Consider the following 24,251-nt stretch of genomic DNA (forward strand, 5'->3'; position numbering starts at 1 on the left):
GACAGAGCATGTGAGCATGAAAGAAGCCTTGAAGACCATGTTAACTTTTGTCTTGAAAGCTCTGATGAGCCAATGAAAGATTTTAAGCAGTGGAGTGATGGGCTCAGATGTATGTTTTAGAATAATCATTGTGGATACAGTATGCATCAGACCCAGGTAGGAAGTCAGAGGGTAGAAGCTGATGGAGTGGAGAGGAAGAGAATGTGCATTTGCATTTATTCAGTCAAGAGATATTTATTGAATCCTACAAATACTCACGAATGCCAATGTTCTTGGTACACAATTCTTTCAAAGGTTTAGTTATGACGGAAGAAGAGAGAGAACTAGAAAGAGGTTTAAAGGCAAGGGAAAGTTTCATACAGAAAAGTCTTAAACATGATTATGCGGAAGAGTTGTACTCAACAGAAAGGATGAGGTTAAAGATATGCCAGGGAGGGCCTTACAGGAGGGAGCAGTCAGTGGAGAGTTTTGGTTGGAGGGGAGCAGGGACAGCCAGCCTGAGATAGAGGAAAACTAGTAAGCTTGGGTGTGGGTGTAGGTAATTTGTGGGGTTTGGGTGAAGCATCTGGCAAAAATTGTAGAAATCCATGCTGGATGACCTTTTTTATCTCTCTGAAGTAGAGGAACAGGTCATATGATGAGTAACGTGGTCGTTACTGATTTCTATTTGCAGGGTGGCCTTGGTTCTAAAAGCAAGGCACAGAACCAAGAGCTCTTCTCCAGGCTAATTGACTCATTTGTATAAATGGGGATAATAGGCCCTTCTTTATGGAACTGCTGTATTCATTAATTGCACAGACACATGCACTTGCTCAGTATTAGTTCTATCATTGTACTCTTGTGGGGTTGGGGTAGTGAACGTTTTGGTTACCAGTAAAAGTGGACTGGAACTCTTCTGGTATGACCATCTGCTAAATGCAATTATTTACTCTTGCAATGGGTTGTAAGTCAAACACTCAGCTAGGTCAAGGAGTATTTATTAACAGCCTCCTTTTGCCGTAAAGCGTTCAAGAAAAGAACGCCAGTGCCTCAAGGACCTTACTGAAAGTCATGAGCGGGTCTGGCCGCGAACCGGAAAGTCAAGTCAGCAGCAACCACCAAGACTTACTGAAGCCTCTTCCCAAATCGCGGCGACGTCTCCTCCCCTTCCACAGGTTCAGGCCTCGCCCCCTCCCTCCCATTGGCTGGCTCTCCCCCTCCCTCGACCGCTCCGAAGACCCGGAGAAGCGGAGTCTTCCAAAGGCATCCTCGGGTCTCCCTCGCTGCGCATGCTCGCGGGAAGCCGGATTCCGGGTCCGGAGTTGGAGGCTCTGGGAGGCCGCGTCGCTGAACGCGGGGTCGAGCCGGCAGGGAGGCGCGCGCTCCGGGCGCGGCGCGCTCCCGAGGAGGGAGGCGTGGGGTCGGCCGGGGGTGGCGCGTGGCCGGGGTGGGGGTGGGGGGAGGGTCGGGTGTCGGCGAGCGCGGCAAGCGGGTTCCGAGTGGCTGCAGGCGGCCTGGGCTGCCGGGGCCGACGCCTGGGTGGCTGTCGCCGCCGCGCCTGCTGCGAGATGGCGATCTTGGGCACGGAAGGGTGAGGGCGCCCGCCGGTGGAGGAGGCGCCGCTGCCGTGGCCGCCGGGCCGCCGGGAGCCGACGGCTTCGCGCCGGGTAAGGACGCCGCGGCGCTGGGCTAGGGGCTGGGGTCGCGGGCGGGGCGGGGGCTCCGGGGGCGCGGGCCGGGAGCCTCTGCGGCGGTGCCCTGAGCCCGGCACGGTCCGCCGCGGGGCGGGACCCTCCGAGGGCAGTCGGGGGCCGTCCGCGTCGCCCTGGCTGCCGACTCCAGCCCGGGGGCTGGGAGTTTTCTGGGGTGGGGTCACGGGTCCTGCCCCGAGTTGGCCCTGGCACAGGCCTGAGCTAATGATACTGGAGCGGAGAAAAGTGTTTTCGTGACTCGGCAGCCGCAGTTCTCAAGCTTCCTTCCCTTCTTTCAACCTTCCTTCCTTTCTCTAACACCTCTCCAAGAAAACCCTAATATATGGACTTACTCCCAGTGCCCTGACTTTCCCCGCAGTCCCACCGTCCCAAACCAAGGACTCCCCGCCTTAGAACGTCTTTTTCTGCCGTGTTTTTATCACTCCTGGTTCTTCACTGACTCTGCAGCCGCCCCCCCTACCCCCCGCCCAACACAACCCCCACCTCCACCTTTGTGACCTGGTAGATCCCAGTGACCTTGCAGTTTTCGCTAGTCCTTATCTAATCTGTGACTTGGACCTTCTCCTTTCATCCTTTAGACATTTAAAAAATTTTGTACTTTACCCGTTGCTTTTACAGGCTTTAAATGATTACTCTTGTGCACAGCCCTTTCTTTGCTCCATCAATACGGAGTTGAGCCCCCTTTGCTCCCGCGATTATATGAAACCTTCATTACCAAAGAAGAGAAGTATCTGTTATTTTGACATTTTTACTCTTCCAGGATAAAATATTTTCCAGGGGCTTGATGTGGCTTTCTTTTTCTGTTTGATTGGTTTTTATCTTTTTGTGTAGTTAGTGTGCAAAATGTGAGTTCCTGCCTTAAAATGTTGTTGGTAATAATAGTGTAAAAGAATAACGTCCAGAGTTATCTTCCCCCTCTTTGGTTTCTTTTGCCTGAAATACCTGGTGTACAGTTGTATGCAGGTTTCTGCAAGAGTTCATGCTTATGTATAAACCCACTTTACCTGTCTAGTTAAGTCTCTGTATGTATTATGCAAGCGAAATGGACCTTTTAAAGAAGAAAAGCATTCTTTTATTTATGTGACTTGTTTTTACTCATAAAATAGATAATTATCGGTGGCTGAAATTATCACTTTTCATAAATGGTTAATATTTTTAAAATTGAATACTTAGTGGCCAAGTATTGGAAGCTCTTCAAATTGAGAAGTGTAAAGTATGTGGGGGAACAGATCTTTCTGAAGTGGCTTATTAACACTTTAAAATAGTTCTTCCCTTCAAATGCAGTTATATGACCTATAACATAAGGGCTTTGAAAAGCAGTAACTAAAGGTTATGTTTTTGGAAGCCTGGTATGATAGAGGATGTTGCATGTAAGGTCTCTGCTTCAAGAGATAGTAATCTGCTTACCCCGCGAAGGCTGAAATTTCTTCTACTGCCTTACACAATTATTAAGCATCTACTGCATGACTGCGATGGATTTGGGGGAATATAAAGATGAGGGTGATAACAGTTTCTGCCCTCACAGACTAGTTAGGCAGGTAAGACTATACACAAATGCCTCATTTGTCTTTTAAGACATAGTTACGTTTCATACTGAATTCACATTCAGAGGATGTAGGGCTCACATCTCATGGGGGGTTATTTCATAGAGCTTCTGATTTTTGAAATCTTTGGGTTGAAGTATGACTATAGACTTTCGATAGGCTGGGAAAGGTAATCCAGGCAGAGAGAAGGGACTAAGAGAGCACAGAGTTCATACATTTAGGGAGAGGCAAGTATGTTTGGATGGAATATAACGTATTTGTACCAGTATAATGGGTGGTAAAGCTTAAAGTAAAAATTTGGACCAGTTTATGGATTGCTTTTGGTGCTGGGCTTATGACCTTGGATTTAGTAGGCGATGAGGGTTATACAGATGATTTTTGAGTTGGGAATGAAACGATTAAACCTTTGTTTTCATAGGATTAATCTGGCAGCAGCTTGTAGTGTGAATTGAAGTAGAGGGAACCTGGAGGTAGAACGACTTCTTTCTTCATTGCTGTGGTCATAGGTGTGAGGGTCTGAACTCTGGAGGCAGTAATAGGAATTGAGGAAGGAATGGAGGAAGGAAGGACAATAGACAGAATTTGATGATGAGAGAGAAAATGAAGAAAGTAAAAATAACTGAGATTCTGGTCCAGGTTGATTGGGAGAATAGTGGTACATTTTGAGCAACATCAATTGGAAGCTTTATCTTCAGCGTATGTGTGGCACTTTACAGCAGTAGTTCTCAGCCTCTGGGGGATTAGTAACTCTTGGTGAAACTAAAGAAATCTGCTGGCCTGGAAAATTTCCATATGCACCTGTGCTTTGTGGATATAATTTTAGGGGAGTCTCTGGACCACCTAAATCTCATCCATGGAACCCAATGGGTTGAAGCAGTGCTTAGAATTACTGGGGGCCTTTTAAAACTATTGAACCTTCAAATGCTTCCATTTACCAATAAGAACCTCTGCTGTAGAGACATATTGTATGTACACCTAGAGACAATATCTCCTTAGACTTGTGTTGTGGTTTACAGCTTACAGAGAATTTTGACTAACTTATCTTATTTGCTATTCTATTACAGAACAGACTAATCCAAGAGGTTAAATGATTTGTCCCAAGCATTTCAGTTAGCAAGTGGGTAAAGTAGAATCAGTTGATTGACAGTGATGGTTTTCTTGTATGGAGACATGTGCAACAGATTTACCATCAATTGGATGTAGTCACTGCCTTTAAGTGACCTCATCAGCAGGGACTAGATGATCCTGGGAGGTTCCTTTCAGTTCTTAACATTTTGTGATTCTTGGGTTTTAGATTTTTATTGGACTATCTGTACCTTTCTTGTTTTCCATGTGCAGGAGAACTGGTGAGGCTGAGGGATGAATTGGGTGTATGGAGAGCGGATAGAAATATCAGAACAGTCATGTTCTCATTTATTTCCTTTGTATCTCAGTTTGGATTGGAGAGGTGGGGCTGGAGGGGAAGTAAGTGAAATAAGAAACTTTAAGAACTTTTATCTTCTCTGTTCAGGTATTCCCTGAAACTACTTCTTCATTCAGGAACGCTTTATCAAGTAAAAAGTAAAACTTTACAGAATAATGAAGTGCAGAGACCTAGTCAGTGAATTTTTTCATTGGATTAAGTAGCTAACTCTGGTTAAATTATTACAGAGGAAGGCTGAGAACTACCGCTGTAAAGTGCCACACATACGCTGAAGATAAAAATTCCAATTGATGTTGCTCAAAATGTACCACTATTCTCCCAATCAACCTGGACCAGAATCTCAGTTATTTTTACTTTCTTCATTTTCTCTCTCATCATCAAATTCTGTCTATTGTCCTTCCTTCCTCCATTCCTTCCTCAATTCCTATTACTGCCTCCAGAGTTCAGACCCTCACACCTATGACCATAGCAATGAAGAAAGAAGTCGTTCTACCTTCAGGTTCCCTCTACTTCAGTTCACACTACAAACTGCTGCCAGATTAATCCTCTGAAAACTAATTATGGTTAAAGCATAATTTGATTAGTAAACAATTGACTTTTCTGCATCTATAGGATTGTCTTCCTGGTAGGGAACCAGAGCAGGTTATTACATAGTGTCTGTTATAGCCCTAGAAAGTTTGATTCTGTAATTATTAGAAAGGCTAGGATCTTTTTTACTCTTTCTGTAAAAATATGATGTACTTATAACAAGCAGTGGAAGGCAATAAATTAGCCTTAATAGTGGTTTTTGAAGTAACCAGTTACTAATACATAGTGGAGAGAAAATGTCTAACAAAAAGCACATACATAGATGATTTTTTACTCTTTGCTGGCGTTAAGAAGAATATCATATTTTATATATTACAGTACATTACACTTTTTCAGCATGGTTGCATATATGTCATCATTTGATTCTCATGAAAATTGATCAGTAGGTGTGTAAGGAGATAATTCCTTTTTAGATGAAGACACTGGAGCTCAAAGAAATTAAAAAATGTAAAATTTCCAGGGTATATGGCTAGCAAGTGGCCAAAATTAGAACTAGAGCTAAAACCTGTTTTTTTTGTTCCTGAGTCAGTATTCTTTTCCCACCAACTCTTCATCTAAAATGGGAATTTAACTGAAGGCTCTGTGTGAGAAGTTTGAATTTACCTGTTTGGAATCTGTGTTAAACTTTTTTACCGTGTAGATCTGAGCTTGTTTATTTCCTCCTTTGTGTGAAAATGGTAACCTCATTGTAGTGGCTATCGGTAGGTAAATTTGAAAATTTTAAGTATTTATCACAGTTATCCTCCTATCAAGGAAAAAGCAAAAGGTGATTTCTTGTCTGCAAAAGTACATTGGTGAAATGTAGGGATTAATACCCTTTTGAAAATTTGTTGATTTTTAATTCAGGTGTTTTTACAGATGGAGTTTGTTCGTTTATAAAAGTTTTGTCTATGAAAATTTGTAGTTTTGGAGCAATCAGGATCTGATTTTCAAAAGTACATATCATGATATTCCGTGGTTTTTACCAGTACATAAAAAGCTTTATCATTTAAAAAGAAATTTACCTTAAAAAGCTCTTAGTATACATTTTAAATTCATATGTTTAAATGACTTTTTTTGGAGTATGTTTTGTAAAACTATTTGTCAGATAGTTCCTAAGGTATAAGAAAGACCAGCATCTGTCTTGATGTTCCTTAAATCATTTGTTCATAACCCATTGTGGTGTCCCTGCTGCCTGTCATTACACCCCTCCTTTTTTCCTGGATTTTGAACAAATTAGGCAAAAAGACAAGGAACCAGGTGAGCATTGTTTTGGTTATTTATTGCTGTGTGACAAAAAAACCTGAAACTAAGTGACTTAAAACAACCAGGATTTTTGGCTTTTTGTTTTGTTTTGTTTTTGGCTCACAGGTTTGCTTTCCTGGGCTGGGCTCATTTGGGCAGTTCTGCTGGTTTTGCGGGTGGTCACTTTAATAGCTGGCTTTCAGCTGCATGCTAGTCATCTCTCTCTTTCTTTCTCTCTTTCTCTTTCTCTTTCTCTTTTACCACATAGTCTTGTCTCAAGGCCACTTCTCTCCATGTAGCCTTTCCAGAAGGATTGCTGGCCTTACATGGTGGCTTAGGGCTTCCAGGAGTGCAAAAACAGAGGCAACCAGGCCTTCTTAAGACATAGGCTTGGAACCAGCATAGCCTCATTTCTGCCACATTCTTTTGGTTAAAGCAAGTCATGGGTCTAGCCCAGATTCAAGGGAAAGGGACTAGACAAAATATCTGAATCCCGGGATTACACCACACAGCTGTATTACCCCAAAATGGGGCTTCTGGAAGAACTGTTTTGGAAGCTGAGACTTGAGCTGCCTGGTACTTTTAGTACTTTGAGTCTAGGCCTGTCAGAGGGAAAGCTGAATCTAAAGTGCAAATGATAGCATGTTTGGCTTATTACACAAATAGGAATAGTCAGCACTCCTGGGGTAGAGAAGAGGAGAAAGTTTTGGGTCTCTGGGGTTTGACCCAGTATGTTACCATAATGGGGCAGGATTGACTTGCCGTACTTGAGGGCAAGAAAGTGCAGGACCCAGAGCCCAGGCTGCTCTGAAACGGTTCACTCTGGCCTTAACTAGCCTTGAGCAAACTGGTGCCTCACAAATAGTATTTTCTGTTTGCAGTGTCTGGGAAAGTTTGGGATAAGCCACCCTTCCTTGGGGAAGAGTCATTATAGTGGAGAAAATATTCTTTCCTTGTGGAGACTGGAATGGAAATCCTGTCTGCTTAGCGAAATGTAAGGAATGAGGCAATGCTCATCCTTCCCAGGAACAGGTAGGTTAATTGATTGCTAGCTGGTGTTTTCTCACCTTATCGTTATCTCATTATCACTTTATCTCAGCAGTATCTTTTTTTTAGTGCAAGTTATATGCTGAATAATGTTATGGCTAACTGTGGCATGAAGAAAATGTGTGTTTTGTTGTTACTACATTATAGCTTTTGAGTGGAATAATGAATCAGTATATTACATTTAAAGAATTTAGGTGTAGATTTGGAGCACTTTTGAATTTTGAATAGATGAAAAGATGGGCCCCTGCCTCCTAGTGCAAAACTCTTTGCAGATTTCTGAATATAGTAGTATGTTGGCTGTTGTGGGCAGGACTTGGTGATTGAGTGTACTGAGAAACATTATTTATATATATAGGAGAGGCTAGGGCACAAAAAAAGGTGTAGATAGAGTTACCTTAAGGTGTTTCTTCATGGCTCTCCTCCCTGCCCTAAATTACAGGAGTGGTTTAAAAATGTACTAGCATTAACAGAATTGTAGGTGTGATACCTTTTTAACTAAGGAAAACAAGATCTTTTGATAGCTGTTTAGTATACCCATAATTAGGACTACATAGGATGAGTAGAAGCAAACTGACTTGAGTCCTGACTTGACGTGGGATATTCCTGTTAAACCTTAGCTCCAACTTGCCAAGATGAACTGCTCTTTGTGTTTAGTTAGCGTGGGGAGGAGAATTAGTCAAATGAACTTGCTGTGTATAAATTAGGGCATACTTTATCTTAGAAGTAAATAAACTACATCGTTCTGCTCTTAAAGTTTAAGAATTAAAGACGTTCCTGCATGTGGGTCAAGAGCTGTAGCTTTAAAGCCAGGCACAGCTGACTTCTGTCAGTGGTGCTTAATAGCAGTGTTGCCTCAGTTTCTCTTCTGTAAAAGGTAAAGAATATCTTCTGTACTGGATTTTTGTAAGGATTCATTGAAAGAATGTTTTAAAGCAGAAAATGGGATCCCTTGGACATGAACAGCCCTTAAATCATTTTTATTGCTCTTAGTTCATTATTATTAACAAGTTGAAAATTCAAACAAGTAGTCCAGTTCTCTGTGAGCCACTCATTTCTCAAGGACAGTTGTAGTTTAGTTTGGCATGAGCAGAGCTGCATATCAAATCTCACCTCTTAGCTTAAAAAATAGGTTGCCGAAAGGTTAAGAATGTCTCTGAGAAAGATACTGACTCAACATGGCTGCAGTTATCAGCTGGTGATGGTTTGGCTGTTCAGTCTGGGAACAAGAAATTGTTAACACCGTCATTGGATGAAATACAGGGTAGATAAGTATTTGTCAAAGTGCAGTCCCTGCATCATGGTCATCTGGGATATTGGTTAAATGTGTAGATTCTTGAGTACTCTTCAAGATCTATGGTATGGTCCTTGATAGTGGAGTTCAGGAGTCTTCATTTTTAGTAAATACCTCAGATGATTTTATACACATTAGTTTGAGAACTGCTGGTATAAACTGAATTGGTAATGTGGGGTTCTGGTGTTCTCTGAGACCATTTTTTAAGCTACACTGTTCAGTAAATACACATGTATAATGTAAATACAAAGGGAGCTTAACATCTGAACCTTTCAGATATTTAAAGAGGCTTAAGATAATTGCCAAGGACTTGATCCAAACTATAGAAACCTGATAGTTGGTGATTACAGTAAGAAGTAGGCAAGAGAAGTAACCCTGCAAGAGGCACCCATCAGGACTCCTTGTTCAAAAAATTACCCTATACTTCTACAAAATACATTTTTATGAGTGAAGATGTTTCTTTTTAAAAAACGCTTTAGCTGAAACAAATTAGATATTGGATTATTTATCTGATAATCTTACGCTTTTCACTTAAGATAAGCTACTCAGAAATTGAGATTTTGATTGAAGTGTGTCTAATTTGGTTGGATGGGGACCATGATCTGTCTCTTGTGGGGAAAAGCCATTGCTTAGAATAAGGATATTGATTTGAGAAGAAAGTCGTAAGAGAAGGTTTAAATTTTAGATCGATCAATCCAAAAGAAAAAAAACAAAACCTTGAAGCTTATTTTCTCTAACTTTTGCTTAGGACAGTGGTAGTGACAGCCTGCATCCACGTCACTTTAACCCTCAGTCCTGTGATCATATCTGTCATTGGAACAGCAGATCTTTAAATTGGGGCTGTACTTGGAAAAACTTAACCTATGTTTGTATCAGCCTTATTTTTATTGTGTTAGTACATTCTGTGGTAAAAAAAACAACAACATGCTAAACCCATGATTCTTTCTAAATTTGAGTAGAAAGGATTAGTTGGCATTTGTTTGAGGAGCCTGTTGTTTTTGTTTGTTTTCCCTGACTGTGGCCAGTTCTTTGGGAAGAAAAGCAACAATAAACTCATCTCTTTTTGTCCTTCAAGCTGTGAAATATGGTGTTGATGTTTAGGTATGAATACCCAGAATGGAAAGTATACATCATACTCAGGAATTTCATTGTTCTACATTAAAACGTTTGGTAATTATAATTTGTTTTAAAACTTTCTTTGTGATTTAATTTTCCTGTGAACTATTAGCTGTTTAAGAGCTTAGGCCTTCAAGTAAGACAAGCCTAGACTTGATTTCTGGCACTTACTTATTGGCTAAGTGATCTTGGTAAAGGTAACCTTAGATTAAGCCCTAGTTTTATCATATGTAAAGTGGATATTCACATGTAAAGTGGTAATAATAATACCTATTCATAGATTTATTGCACGGCTTAAACCTAACACTTAGTATTGAGTAAATAGTCACTAGGATGGGTTTATAAGACCTTGTTTTTGGTGTCAGATGTGTTACAGAAATAATTCTTTTTTAAAATTTTAGAAACGTAATACACTCCACATTTTGTGTTACATAAAACCCCAATGAAGTCTTAGGGCAGCACTCTGTACTTTCCTTGGCAATTGTTTAATTATGGATAAATAAGGACAGTAAATAGTCACACATCTGTTCAGATGCTGCTGCCAAATGAGTTCAGGTCAGTTCAGTTTTTGTCACCGTATGAGTTAAGAAGGAGCTTTAAGTTTGTATAGTTTTTGGAGTTTTGGATTTGTGGATTGTGTCCCTGTGTTTTAAACTTGAGAAGAATTACATTCTAGGAATAAAGTCTTAGCTGTTTAACTGATTATCTCATTTTGGAAGGTTTCTGTGTATTTTGGATTCTAATATTTTCCTCTAAGAATGAGGATATCTGAAAGTTCATACTTAGCAGCCTGCTTTAAAATGCTTAGGAAGAGTATTTGTAAATAGTAAATTAATATTGTGTTCTGTTACTGGAGTAGCTTTAAAATATCTTGAAATTGTGTATTTACAACAAAGAATTTAGCAGTACTATACTCCTCTCAAGTGTTAAAATGTAATTTTTTAAACATCTTTATTAGAGTATAATTGCTTTACAGTGGTGTGTTAGTTTCTGCTTTATAACAAAGTGAATCAGCTATACATATACATATATCCCCATATCTCTTCCCTCTTGCGTCTCCCTCCCTCTCACCCTCCCTATCGCACCCCTCTAGGTGGTCACAAAGCACTGAGCTGATCTCCCCGTGCCATCCAGCTGCTTCCCACTAGGTATCTGTTTTACGTTTGGTAGTGTATATATGTCCATGCCACTCTCTCACTTCGTCCCAGCTTACGCTTCCCCCTCCCCACGTCCTCAAGTCCATTCTCTACGTCTGTGTCTTTATTCCTGTCCTGCCCCTAGGTTCTTCAGAACCTTTTTTTTTTTTTTTTTAGGTTCCATATATATGTGTTAGCATATGGTATTTATTTTTCTCTTTCTGACTTACTTCACTCTGTATGACAGTCTCTAGGTCCATCCACCTCACTACAGATAACTCAATTTTGTTTCTTTTTATGGCTGAGTAATATTCCATTGTATACATGTGCCACATCTTCTTTATCCATTCATGTGTTGATGGACACTTAGGTTGCTTCCATGTTCTGACTATTGTAAATAGTGCTGCAGTGAACATTGTGGTACATGACTCTTTTTGAATTATGGTTTTCTCAGGGTATATGCCCAGGAGTGGGATTGCTGGGTCATATGGTAGTTCTATTTTTAGTTTTTTAAGGAACCTCCATACTGTTCTCCATAGTGGCCGGATCAATTTACATTCCCAGCAACAGTGCAAGAGGGTTCCCTTTTCTCCACACCCTCTCCAGCATTTATTATTTGTAGATTTTTTGATGATGGCCATTCTGACTGGTGTGAGGTGATACATCATTGTAGTTTTGATATGCATTTCTCTAATGATTAGTGATGTTGAGCATCCTTTCATGTGTTTGTTGGCAGTCTGTATATCGCCTCTGGAGAAATGTCTATTTAGGTCTTCTGCTCATTTTTGGATTGGGTTGTTTTTTTGATACTGAGCTGCATGAGCTGCTTGTAAATTTTGGAGATTAATCCTTTGTCAGTTGTTTCATTTGCAAATATTTTCTCCCATTCTGAGGGTTGTCTTTTCATCTTGTTTATGGTTTCCTTTGCTGTGCAAAAGATTTAAGTTTCATTACGTCCCATTTGTTTATTTATGTTTTTATTTCCATTTCTCTAGGAGGTGGGTCAAAAAGGATCTTGCTGTGATTTATGTCATAGAGTGTTCTGCCTATGTTTTCTTCTAAGAGTTTTATAGTGTCTGGCCTTACATTTAGGTCTTTAATCCTAAATGTGATTTTCATCTGATTCTTACTGTGGATGTGGAAGTTTGCTTTGTATCACTTTGCAGCATGGGCATGTGATGGAAGTGCTTCTTAACCTGCTGTCCTCTGTATTGTTGTGGAAGTATGGTAGAAAAATGTTGGAGCTTCTCAGAGTAATTGAGAGTGTGACTGGGGTGGTGGCGGTGATGGGAGGGTGTTAGGAAGTTATCAGTTATTGGGCACTTTCTATATTCCATTCTAGAAATAGTTCTGATTTCCTAGAGTTGATGTTAGCACTTCTTTTCCCCTTCACAAAACGGAGTTGGTATTTACATTGCTCAGTAAGAAAACAGACTCAGAGAGGTTAAATACACCTGAATAGCAAAATTGAAGTTTGGACCTAGGTTTGTTCAACTCTCTTACATTACCCAACATGCTCTTCTCACACTAGGGATTGGCACTTTGGAGTTGAAGAGTTAGCAAATCTCCATGGCTACTTAAATGCTGGAAAATTAGAAGCCTTAATATATTTAGAAACAGTCAGAACATGTTTTGAGGCGAATGTAACTTTGGGTCATGCTATCCTAGTGACCAGTGCAGTGTAGAAAAGAGTGCTGGCCTTGTCAGCAGACCCAGGTTTGGCCTGACATTAAGAAGCTTTGTGTCCCTCAGTGAGTCTCGTAATCAGCTCTCAGCCTCATCTTCAGCTCTAATTAATGACTCTGTGCTTTCTGCTCCTTCATGAGATGTAGCAAATACTGTGTATTTGAAGAATACCAAACCTTTAAAATTTTTGGATTTGAAGGAAAAAAGTCTGGTAAGCACATATTATATTAAATACCACACTTTGAAACAAATGACAGGTTATTTATGGAAATGTTTGTGTCATTTTGAAATATGAGATGTTACATGATGTAATTACATGAAATTTGATCTTTGCAGAGTGAGAATGTTATGTTGCCCTGGATGTTTTTCCCAGAATACATGGAAATGATTTATTAAACACAGCCTGAGCAGCCTACCTTCTTCATTGTTAGTGTGTTTATGCTTTTACACATTCGCTGTTTTAGATTACTTTCTCAACCTTCAGGAAAAACGTTTTCAATGACCTAGCTTACAAGCCCCACAAAACCACCCTACTCTGAAGTTGCTTAAGTGATAAAAGAATGGGAACATCAGATTGGTACAGCAAACTGCTTATTTTAAGGTTTGGGTTTAGCTCAGCGTTTCTTTTTTATATTCTGTGTTTGTAGCGCAAATGTAGTGAAAAGAGCATTGGCTTTGAGCCCAGGAGATCTGGATTCAAAATCCTGACTTTCACCAGTTTTGTGACCTTGGGCAATTTACTTACATTCCTGAAACCTCATTTTTCTTACCTGTTAGTAGAAATAATGACTCTGAAGGGTGATTGATAACATTAGAGATAGTTTTTTTGGGCAAATAATAGGAGCCTAATAAATGGTCACTGTGATTTTTACTATTTTTGGAGTCAGAGACCTGATTCAGATTCCAGGTTTAAGATTGGCCATGTTTCTGTGTCACTTAGGCACCACACGTAAGTGCTGCCAGTCCCAGGTAGTTACGCTCTGTCATCTTATTCTTCTGCTTAGGGAGTATTTACGCAGCTCTTTTTACATGTTAACTTAAGTTGATTCTGTAGGTCTGGAGCTCAAGTTTTAAGATGCTGTTATTTGATTTTTCTTTTTAATTGACATTATATAAGCACCACAGGAATGGGAAACCTTCTTTCTACTGATACTTGCTAAGGTATGGGGAAAATGACCAACTGCAAACATTTTCTGTGTGAAAAGCTTTGGTAATTTGCCATTATAAACATAATATTGTACATTATAAGAAATTGAGAAATTATAGCAAATTAGAAAAGAAATGATTTCATTTTCATTTTGCTATAGTTTACTTTTGTTGATGGAAATACATTTGAGTATCAATTCTTTTAAAACAGGGAAATAGGAATTATCTCTCTAAATTAAGAATAATTATGAAAAAGTCAATGAATAAGTGAAAATGTAATTTTTTTTTTTTTTATGACCTGAGGAAGGAAGGGGATGGAGCAGAGAGGGAAGGAAAGATTCCTGTGATAAAAGACACAGTGATAGTGCCAGAGTCCTGTGTTTTTGTTTTGTTTTTAAGGACCATAACTGTTTAGCTTGAAAATTAGAACAGTTGCTGTTAAATTTGATGAATATATTTTCTTCCTCATTAATGTTTTCTATTAAATAGAGTACAAGCATTTTTTTATATCCTTTACTTGAAGTGGAGGAAAACTATTAATTTCATTTTTTGGAAAGTTGGTATTAAGTTATTCGATTATATTTTTAAAAGGTGCATTTTATGGAGCAACATCACCATCTTGTGGCCTTCTAGAATATTGTTGCCAAAGGTATGTTGTAAAAACTACAAGCGTAAATTAAATTGTTCTCTGATGTTGGCCAAGGGCTCAATCAAATTTGTATTCAGCAGTTCTTACTGTAAATGGGAGGTGGGAGTTAGAAAATAAAATGATTTGTACACTAGGATTTCAACTTTGTAAAAAAAAAATCTGTATTGGAGGAAAATAATGGTACAAAACTGGAAACAGTTGTGAGTTAGGTTGATGCAAAGATTGTGGATGGTTGTTAATCTCACGTTTTCATGAAATATGCAGTGTTTATAGTCAAGCAGTTCTAAGCTAGAAAATATCAATATGTTCTGTCCTCCATTTCTTAATCAATAGGATTACCAAGGCCCAAAGAAGTTTAGATGCCCTGTCTCATTCAGCCATTTAGTGAGACTGTTATCTAGAGCAGTGTTTTCCAAGCTGGTGACTCTTGGAGGAATATTTTCTACCTGAATTTTTACACTTTTTTCCTTCATTTTGATGGTAGTTTTAAAAGAAAAAAAAATCAATTTGAGAAGTACCGTAGTTCATTTAAAAGAGCACCTAAAAACTAAATGAGGCTATTTGGTTTTAAGCCTGTGTTTACTTAGTTGTTTTTAAGATTCAAATCATTGACAACAAGTATCCAAATATAATCATCTAAATAGTATTAAACACTCCTGTGTGCCAGGCTTTGGGGGAGACATGGTGGATACAATGGCCAATGGCCAGGATTTGTCCTGCATGCTTAGAATTTATCGTCTAGAATGCAGTGAGAAAAATAAAGCTATTTTGATGAACACAGAAGTTTGAAATCAGGGATTCTGGGAGAAAACAACTATAACTTACGGCAAATACTCATATTTACCATGTATTAGGCACCATGCAAAGTGCTTTTGGTACTTTTTCTCAGTGTCAACTATTTATTTTGGAATTTTGCTTTCATTTTTGCATATGCACACAAATATGTATTTGTGGAAGGTCTGAAACACCTCTGTGGACAGTACCAGTGGTCTGGCTCTTAATGGGTTTGGTAGGCTTTTGTGCCTTGGTCTTGGTATCTCACCATTTATAACATTCCTATTGGGAAAATCTGTACCGTGTTCTAAGTAGCCGTCTTTCCCCCAGACTTTGAGAGTCCAATTGATATATAATTTGGGGATTAATTTAAGACTTCTGAATTATTTTGAATATTTAGTTAGGGACAGAAAGTGTCCAAGTTTAATGAGCTTTTCTCTTGTATATATACTGTTGGACATTTGAGTATTTAATAAGTCAAATGAACATTTTAGGTAACACTTATCCTTTACTTTTGTATTGGACATTTTTGTATTGAGCCTTTACTGTGGGCTGTGGAGATAAAATCACATTGGTAAGGTGGACATGGACTTGGTGCTCAGAATTATCAAAGCAAAGATGGGAGAGTGTATAGATGGTTTATCCCACCTGTATAGGATTTTCTTTATAATATTTTAAAGTTTTAGTTCTGTGCTATATAGGTACATTTTTTTTAACATAACTACTCTAACCATTTCTACAGGTTAAATGTTTTATTGATTGTGAATCTTCATTTAACACATTTTTAAAGTATATAGTAAGGGCTGAGCAATGGGCTAGGGGCTGGAATTATAAAGATGAGTAGTAATAAAGAAATTTCTGGTGTAATGGGGAGATAAAGAAATAACATGGTTATAGTGCTGTGTTTGCTTGAGCTGAATCTTTAGGGATGATTAGAAATTAGGTAGATGAGCAGTGGGAATAACATGTAGGAAGTCATGGGTGCCTAGATGTGTATGTGAGAATCACTTGGGGCCCCTGGTGGAGTCCCCAGGTAATTCTGACATGCAGCCAGGTTGAGGAAAACTGGTAGTGGATTAGAAATATGTGTCATTAGTGAGCTTTGGGTAAAGAGCTTTTTTGGAGAATACCAGTTATTTTATTTTCTCTAGCTGAATTTTAATGAACGAAGGTGGCAGAGAGTGTGTGTGTACGTAATGCATCTGAATAACCGGAAGTAGTTTGATAGTAGCTAGAGTATGCCTTTTTCTCTTCTGGATCCTATGTTCTAAACAGCTCTAACATATCTTTGCTTCTAAACGTGAACTATAAAGGTGAGTTGGAAAAAAAAAATCACACATCTGTGGGGATTGGTGCTGCTACTACTGACCTGGGCCCAAGTCTCTGCTCTGTCTGCCTTGAATTCCTTACCTACCACATCCCTGTTGAAACAGGGAATTTGGTCTATGTTTATTGACCATTGTATTCCCAATGCCTCCTTCACCAAAGGAATTGGCAGGTAAAACCTCCTTACCTTTCTTCCCAGACAATATCAGAGATATCTGCACTTTCACTCATTCTTTTCTCTTTCTAGTCTCAGTGTAAGAACTATGTCTGTACCTCTGCATTAAATCTCAACCAATCCTGACTTCTCAGAGATCTTGTCGTAGTAATCATTGTCTTTTCTGTGACGTCAGCTGCTTGCTGCCTGAAAGCATGTTCAGGGTCTCTTCTGTCTTCAAAAACAAACCTATGTACGCCTCCCTTTAAGGCTATATATCTCTTTTCCTATACAATCATACATCTGAACAGAGGTTTCTGGCTGTTAATTTACTTCTGAAGCCTCTGGCCTCTGGGCCTCTACCACTCCATTAAAATTGCTCTTGCTAAAGGCCTGGTAACATCCATACAGTCCAGTAAACAGTTTTCTCTTTTTACTGATCTTGCTGGGGTGCTTGGTGGGCCTAGCCACTCTTCTTTTCCTTGAAATTCTTTCTTGAAGTTTTCTTCAACCCTGTGCATGGTTCTCCTCTACCGTTCAGCCTTTCAGTACTGCTCTTCCCTGCTAATTGTATGCAATAGGCCTTTTCTGGATGAAAGACCACCTGTCGCAGCAGGTGGCTTCAGTTCACTCTTGCAGTTCACTTTTGAACTCTGCTTACGTTTACCTCCAGTATCTATTTTCTGAGGTCTGTTTCAGTCAGTCAGTAATACTTCTGGGGGGCCTTCCCTCGGCCAGGCTTTAGCCTGGGTTCTGGGAATAAATAAGATGGAGTCGCTGCCCTTGGAGGTCGGCGTGGGTTGGAGACAGAAGTAAGAGGTTAAGATAACTGAACGTAAATCATTGAGAATGATAAAATAGGGTGAGGTGGTAGAGTTGATGGAGTGAGGCTTTGGCTGTGCCTGGGCTGACTAGAGATTCTTTCTGAATGGGTCATACTTGAGTGCAGCCCTAAGGCTGAGAAGGTAGCCAAGGGACTGTCAGATGGAGAGTGAAAACAGAGGTCTCTCAGCAGCACAAGGTATTCAGGTTAGGGATGGCAGGAATGCCAGTGAGAGAGAAAAGAGGGGAGGAGAGAGGTAGGAAATGTAGGGGCAGCAGGTCACGTGGGGCCATGTATGAGTTTGGATTTCTTGTAGTTAAAAGGAGAGAACATTGGGTGTGAAACAGTTTTTGTGGCGCGTACTGTTTTGGAAAGCCCACTCCGACAACTGGTAGAGGATGGATGTGGTGTGGGAGCAGGGAGACCATGTGCCTGTAGTTTAGATGAGCATTTACGAAGCTTGAGAAGAGGGTTGTGTTGCGGATGTTGAGAAGTACTCTCCCTTGCTTTTATCCCTGCTTTTATCTCTGCTTCTCCTGCCCTCCCCTCCCCTGCCCTCCCCTCCCCTCCCCTCCCTTCCCCTCCCTTCCCTTCCCATTTCTCGTTTTGTCTTCTTGTTGTTTTTTAATAATACACAAACCCCAAGTCTGTTTGGTGCCCAAAAGAAGAGGGTATAAATGTGGGGAGGGAATATATCTTAGGAGGTGAAAGTTGTGTAGGTAGTCGGTCACTTTGGAAAGTAGGAGGGTATACTTCATTTTCAGAGACTTATACTAGGACAGGGTTATGTAGTATATTTTTATAAGAATCTCCATCAGAAATTATTTAAAATAAGGTAGATGGCATGAGTGTCTCAGAAGGTTGAAGTGTTAGGTTTCTAAGTAACCTCCGTATTCAGAAAAATTAGCTGATAAAATTGCAATATAGTAAGACTGTGTTTTTCTATAAATGCTTTATTTTTCATTCTCATATTTAATATTGTTTTTTCATGTTATATTCTTAATAATTTAGCATTTATACAGCACTTTATAATTCACAAACTGCTTATATGATACTAATTTCTTCTAAGACATCTGCTGCTGAGAGAGGTTAAGTTACTTGTCCAAGGTCATGTCAATTTATTTATTAAGCATTTGTGTGCCAGGGAGTTTTCTTAGCGATTTGTCAATATTAACTCCCTGGTGGCACAGTGCTTAAGAATCCGCCTGCCGATGCAGGGGACACGGGTTCGAGCCCTGGTCCAGGACGATCCTACATGCCACGGAGCAACTAAGCCCGTGTGCGCCACAACTACTGAGCCTGTGTGCTGCAACTACGGAAGCCCATGTACCTAGAGCCCGTGATCTGCAACAAAGAGTAACCCCCTGCTCGCCCAACTAGAGAAAGCCCATGCGCGGCAATGAAGACCCAACGCAGCCAAAAAATAAATAAAATTAGAAAAAAAGCAACAAACAAACAAAAAAAACCTGAGGCACTGTGGGGTAAAGGAGCTTGCCAGTAGTGGAACTGGGATTTGAACCCAGGCAGTCTGGCTGCAGAATTTACTCTCTCAACCACTGTTATGCTGCCTCTTAGTAAATGTGGGAGCAGAAGTTCAAATCCAGATTCACACTGGACTCTGGCACATGATGGTTTCTTCTTTTCAATTATTTGTTTCTACCCCCACCCCACCTGTCAGCCAGGCTGCAGATCTTCTATAAGCAAAAGCTTACTTGTTGACAGGATCTGACTTGGGTTTCTTTAATTTCTAACATTACTAGATATTGAGAGTTTTATATTCACTTTGCAGTAAATTAATTTTTTTAAATCTGCCAACCTCTGACGTGGAAAAGAGCAAAAACCAGTACTTCTGTCAGCTCAGAATAGAAGTATCTTTGATATTTGATCTCCGGACTGGCCTTTACTTTGGTATGTTGTAGTTACTGCTAGCTTAGCCTCCAGTCCTCTGTCCAAAGTCTATTATTAATTATTTATTGCTTTTCTGGGAAGGAATTTGCATTCTGTATGGAAGAAGACCTTGTAAATTTTGCTGGCTTGACGTTCACATGAAACACGTTTTATTTGAAACGGTGCGTTGTTAGTTTTGCTTGGGTAGGTAATTGTAACTATTATTAATTGGGGGCAAACACCTTGATAGGAAAATCAGAGCAAGTTAAGTTGCTCTGATTGTGTTTTGTGCTGTGACTGGAGCCTTACTGTGATGGAAAGCTGTTTTAAGGCAAAGAAGTAGATAGAATTTAAAGTACCCAGAATCAAGAATTACCTTGGTTAGAATTTACGAGAATGAGGAAGAGAACTGAGTAAGTAGTTTGACCAGCTATTGGATGTGAATTTTTAGTGAATAAATAAATTGCAGGAAATAAACTAGGAAATAAATTGCAGGGAATTAATGGACAGCGGGTATAAGGGTGTGTGCCATGATAATTTGAGGAGGCATAAGGTTAAATTCAGCAAGGCTTTTGACTGTTACAGCAAGGGGCATGCAGTAACAATACAAATGTTTGTAGATTTGAGAAAGGAAAAGAAACTTGTTTTAATTATGTAACTGCTGGTTTAAGAGCAGATTGATTACACAGAACAATTTTGAGAGTAAGGTGGTCACATAGTTTGGAAATGGTTAAAATTGGCAATTAAAAGGAAATCTATAGATGGATCAAGATTTAGTGCTTAAAAAATTAAAATTGTGATGTGTATGGTGCATTTCAGTGTAAAATTATTTTGCTTATTAGCTTGAGGTGGCAGCAGATACATATATATATATATTTTTTTAATTATTTAATTAATTTATTTATTTTTGGCTGTGTTAGGTCTTCATTTCTGTGCGAGGGCTTTATCTAGTTGTGGCGAGTGGGGGCCAGCCACTCTTTATTGCGATGCACGGGCCTCTCACTATCGCGGCCTCTCTTGTTGTGGAGCACAGGCTGCAGATGCGCAGGCTCAGTAGTTGTGGCTCACGGGCCTAGTTGCTCCGCAGCATGTGGGATCTTTCCAGACCAGGGCTCGAACCCGTGTCCCCTGCATTGGCAGGCAGATTCTCAACCACTGCACCACCGGGGAAGCCCAGATACATACATTAATGAGAGGCAAATTTTGAGACAAGTTAACTATAAAGCAGACTTTCTATGTAATTGTTTGAGAGGAATAACACTTAAAAATAAAATAATACGATTGATTATAAACTCATTGGACACAAGAAAGTGAGATAGGTAAAGACTAAGAAGAGAATGAACTTGCAAAAGGGGAGATATGAGATACAGCTGAAAAAGAAAAGTCAAGGAAAGAGGCCTAGATTTGTGTTGCTGGAAAAGTACAGGTAAAAATTGGAAGATGATTGAAAACGGAACCAGAAGGCTTGGGGAAAATTAATATATTTATTTACCTCCTCTGGTTGAAAATCCGAAAATGGGTGGGGATAAATAATAAGAGTTGGATATTAATACTGACAGGAAATTTGGCATTTTGAAGATAAATACATTTTCCTCATAAAAAATACTTCCTGTGTTCTTCCCATAAACTGACATATATTGTGCACTAAAAGGAACTTTGAAATTTACTGAAAGTGCAGAAAGATGGAAGAGAGAAAGTTGTGGTTATTAGATCCTATGATTAGATAGGCATTTTTCATATCATTTTTTTTTTGCTGTACGCGGGCCTCTCACTGTTGTGGCCTCTCCCGTTGCAGAGCACAGGCTCCGGATGCGCAGGCTCAGCGGCCATGGCTCGTGGGCCCAGCCGCTCCGCGGCATGTGGGATCTTCCCGGACCGGGGCATGAACCCCTGTCCCCTGCATCGGCAGGCGGACTCTCAACCACTGTGCCAACAGGGAAGCCCTAGATAGGCATTTTCACATGAAAATAAACACCCAGACTGTAGTTGGAGGATAAAAAGTACCTGTGGATGCCTGTCTTCATTTGTCCTTTGTCTGGTAGGTAATGCAAGTGCTCTTCAAGTCACTGGAATGGCACAGTTTTAAAGTGTTATTCCTTTTCACCCAGTGGCACTTGTAAATTATCAGGAGGGTAAAATTCCTAGGTTTTGTATTAAGAGAATTAATCAGTGAAGTTTATACAGAGAGGTCAGTGTGGACAAGTAAACTTTTTAAGAAATCACCTAGCTTCTATCCCAAACAATTAAAAGTATGTATTGAGACCTTAACACCAAGTTTATTTGAAGGTAGAGGAAGAGGCACAGTGGTTGAGAGATCCTGGTAAGAAAAGCTCCATGGGAGATAGAGTAGGAATTAAAAATAATGTTAATGTTACAGTATTAAAATTTGAAATGGTTGTACTTGGCCTACTTCCTTGAGATGGGAATGTGAAAATTTGGAACTGTGAAGTGCTGTGCAGGCATAAACTAGGGATGGTATCACCACTAGGTGCTACTAGGACAGAGGAGAGCTGGGGGGACTGAAGGCAGACAGAATCTGAAGAGAGAGCGCAGTGCTGGAGATAACTGCTCGGAGATGCCGAGCAGAGTAGCGCCTGCCAGTCCAGCGTGGGGTCATCCCTGCTAGTCAGTGGAATGGAAGTGCGCAAGGTACAGTATTGGCACAGAAGCGGAGACTGGAGTGAGGGTGACTGCATGAGGTGAGGAAGAACAGTTGGACTCAGTGTTTGGAGGCTACGCAGGAAGTTGGAAGTGTCTTCAAATCCGTAGGGTACCAGAGTGGTGATTATTTGGAGAGTTTGGTAAAAGTAAACAATTCTGAAGTTTAAAGGCATTGGGTATTGAGGAAGTTTTTGCTCCTTCCTCTTCCCTTCTCCCTACATGTAGTCCCCAGGGTTGTGAAATTGAGGCCTAATGATGAGTAGTCCCTATAAAATTGATTTTTCATTTCTGAATATTTAGGTCATATAGAAATTGTAAAGTCTAACAGAATTATGCTTTATTATAACAGGATTCCACTAGAAAAATACCCTTGAGATACATCCGAAAAGCTGTCTATGTAGTTAGAGCCATTACATCGTTTACTAAGGTTACCCTTAGTAAAAGATCTCAGCGTGCCCAGAAATGAGAGGTTCCCAAGAAGCAGAACTCAAAACCTAGATGGTCCTGTGCAAATCAGGATGAGTTGTTTACTGTCCTGTTCTATAAATTCATTGAAATGATCAACAGTATATTTTTATAAATGATCTCTATATAGAAGTAATATTCTTTTATTGTTTAAAATTAAATCCCCTATTTTGTAGTTTATTTTTTTCAAGGGGTAAGTTTTTGGTACTTTTTTTTTTTTTTTGGCTACGTCGGGTCTTAGTTGAGGCACGCGGGATCTTCATTATGGTGAGCAGGCTCTTTGTTGCAGTGCGTGGGCTTCTCTCTAGTTGTGGCACGCGGGCTGCAGAGCGTGGGGACTCGCTAGTTGTGGCACACGGGCTCTAGAGTGGGCGGGCTCAGTAGTTGTGGCATTGCGGGCTTGGTTGCCCCGTAGCATGTGGGATCTTAGTTCCCCGACCAGGGATCAAACCCACGTCCCCTGCATTGGAAGGTGGACTCTTAACCACTGGACCACCAGGGAAGTCCCCAGTTTATGATTTTATGAAATACTTATTTTCTGCTTTAGAGTTATTGAATCTTGGATATTTTAGGGAGAGGGAGGCTTTGTTCATCTATCTTTATCTTTGCCACACTCACTGAATTTTAAATTTTGTGCTGTTGTCTAAATGGAGGCTTTCTAACCTTTCAAGTTCCACATTCATTGGACTAAACTTCTTTAGCAACTGGTATGTACCATCCTGTCTTGTTACTGAGATGTTACCTGTGTATTAATATCATCTTTAAAACTAGAGTACCCGTATGGAAACGGGGGCTTTGTCTTGTACCATTTTTGTGTCCTTGCCATACCCACTTTACAGACTAGGCAGTCAGTATGTTTATTAATTGATCCAGGCAGATAGATATATGATGATATTTCTCTGTCTTTTCCAGTCTTTAATGCTATGCATAGTATGCAAAATGGATCAGATCTTTTGATATTTTTTTAAAAATTTTGCTTCTGACTTAAGAATGACATCATGAAGTAAGCAGACAATTAAGATGTACCTTCTAAGTGAGGAGTTGATAGGTCTGTAACCTTGGAGGACTGGAAATGTATTTTATTATCTACATTCAGGACTCTTACTCTGTTCTTTGCAGTTGAATAATAATGAACCCATATTCAACTTTGTGGCATTTTTAAAGGGTTGAGCTGGACATAATCAGCTTACATATAACTGGCCATATCCTCTGGGCATAGGTTATGACCTAAATTCATTTGGATGAATAACCAATTCACTTCAAAGTTTGTTAAAACTCAGGCTTTGTTTTTTCTTTTGTCACACTTGGTCATACAGCTGTTAAGTGGCAGAATTGGAAATGAAATTCAAGTAGTCTAACTGCAGAATTGGCTCTTGAAAACTTTGAGCCATATTGTCTCCTACAATTTGCTTCACTTCTGTTCCCTATCCTGGTTATGGCTCCATCACCCACCCAGATAGTGAAGTGGGAAATTTTGGTTGTTCAGAATCCTTCTTCTTTCTAAGCCTCAGCTATCCCATAATCATCTGTCAGAGATCTTATACATATGCTGAGTTTTTTCCTTCACATTACCAGTGCTCTGGTTCAGATAAACTGAATTTTTTTTTTTTTTTTTTTCTG

General features: G+C 39.9%; 1 protein-coding gene across 2 annotated transcripts in view; it reads left to right on the forward strand.

Annotated features, from left to right (window-relative positions):
- Positions 1 to 1,273: 1,273 nt before the first annotated feature.
- Positions 1,274 to 24,251, forward strand: part of WWP1 (WW domain containing E3 ubiquitin protein ligase 1) — a 117,295-nt gene continuing 94,317 nt past the window's right edge. The window contains exons 1-2 of one of the 2 annotated variants that reach the window (XM_049700392.1): positions 1,274 to 1,646; positions 7,352 to 7,502. The gene's annotated coding sequence lies outside the window, so the exon portion shown is untranslated. The remainder of the gene's footprint in view (positions 1,647 to 7,351; positions 7,503 to 24,251) is intronic. The other variant, XM_033439805.2, reaches the window with a different exon arrangement.

The sequence above is a fragment of the Orcinus orca genome, chromosome 17 (assembly GCF_937001465.1).
Source record: "Orcinus orca chromosome 17, mOrcOrc1.1, whole genome shotgun sequence".
NCBI classification, from domain to species: domain Eukaryota; kingdom Metazoa; phylum Chordata; class Mammalia; order Artiodactyla; family Delphinidae; genus Orcinus; species Orcinus orca.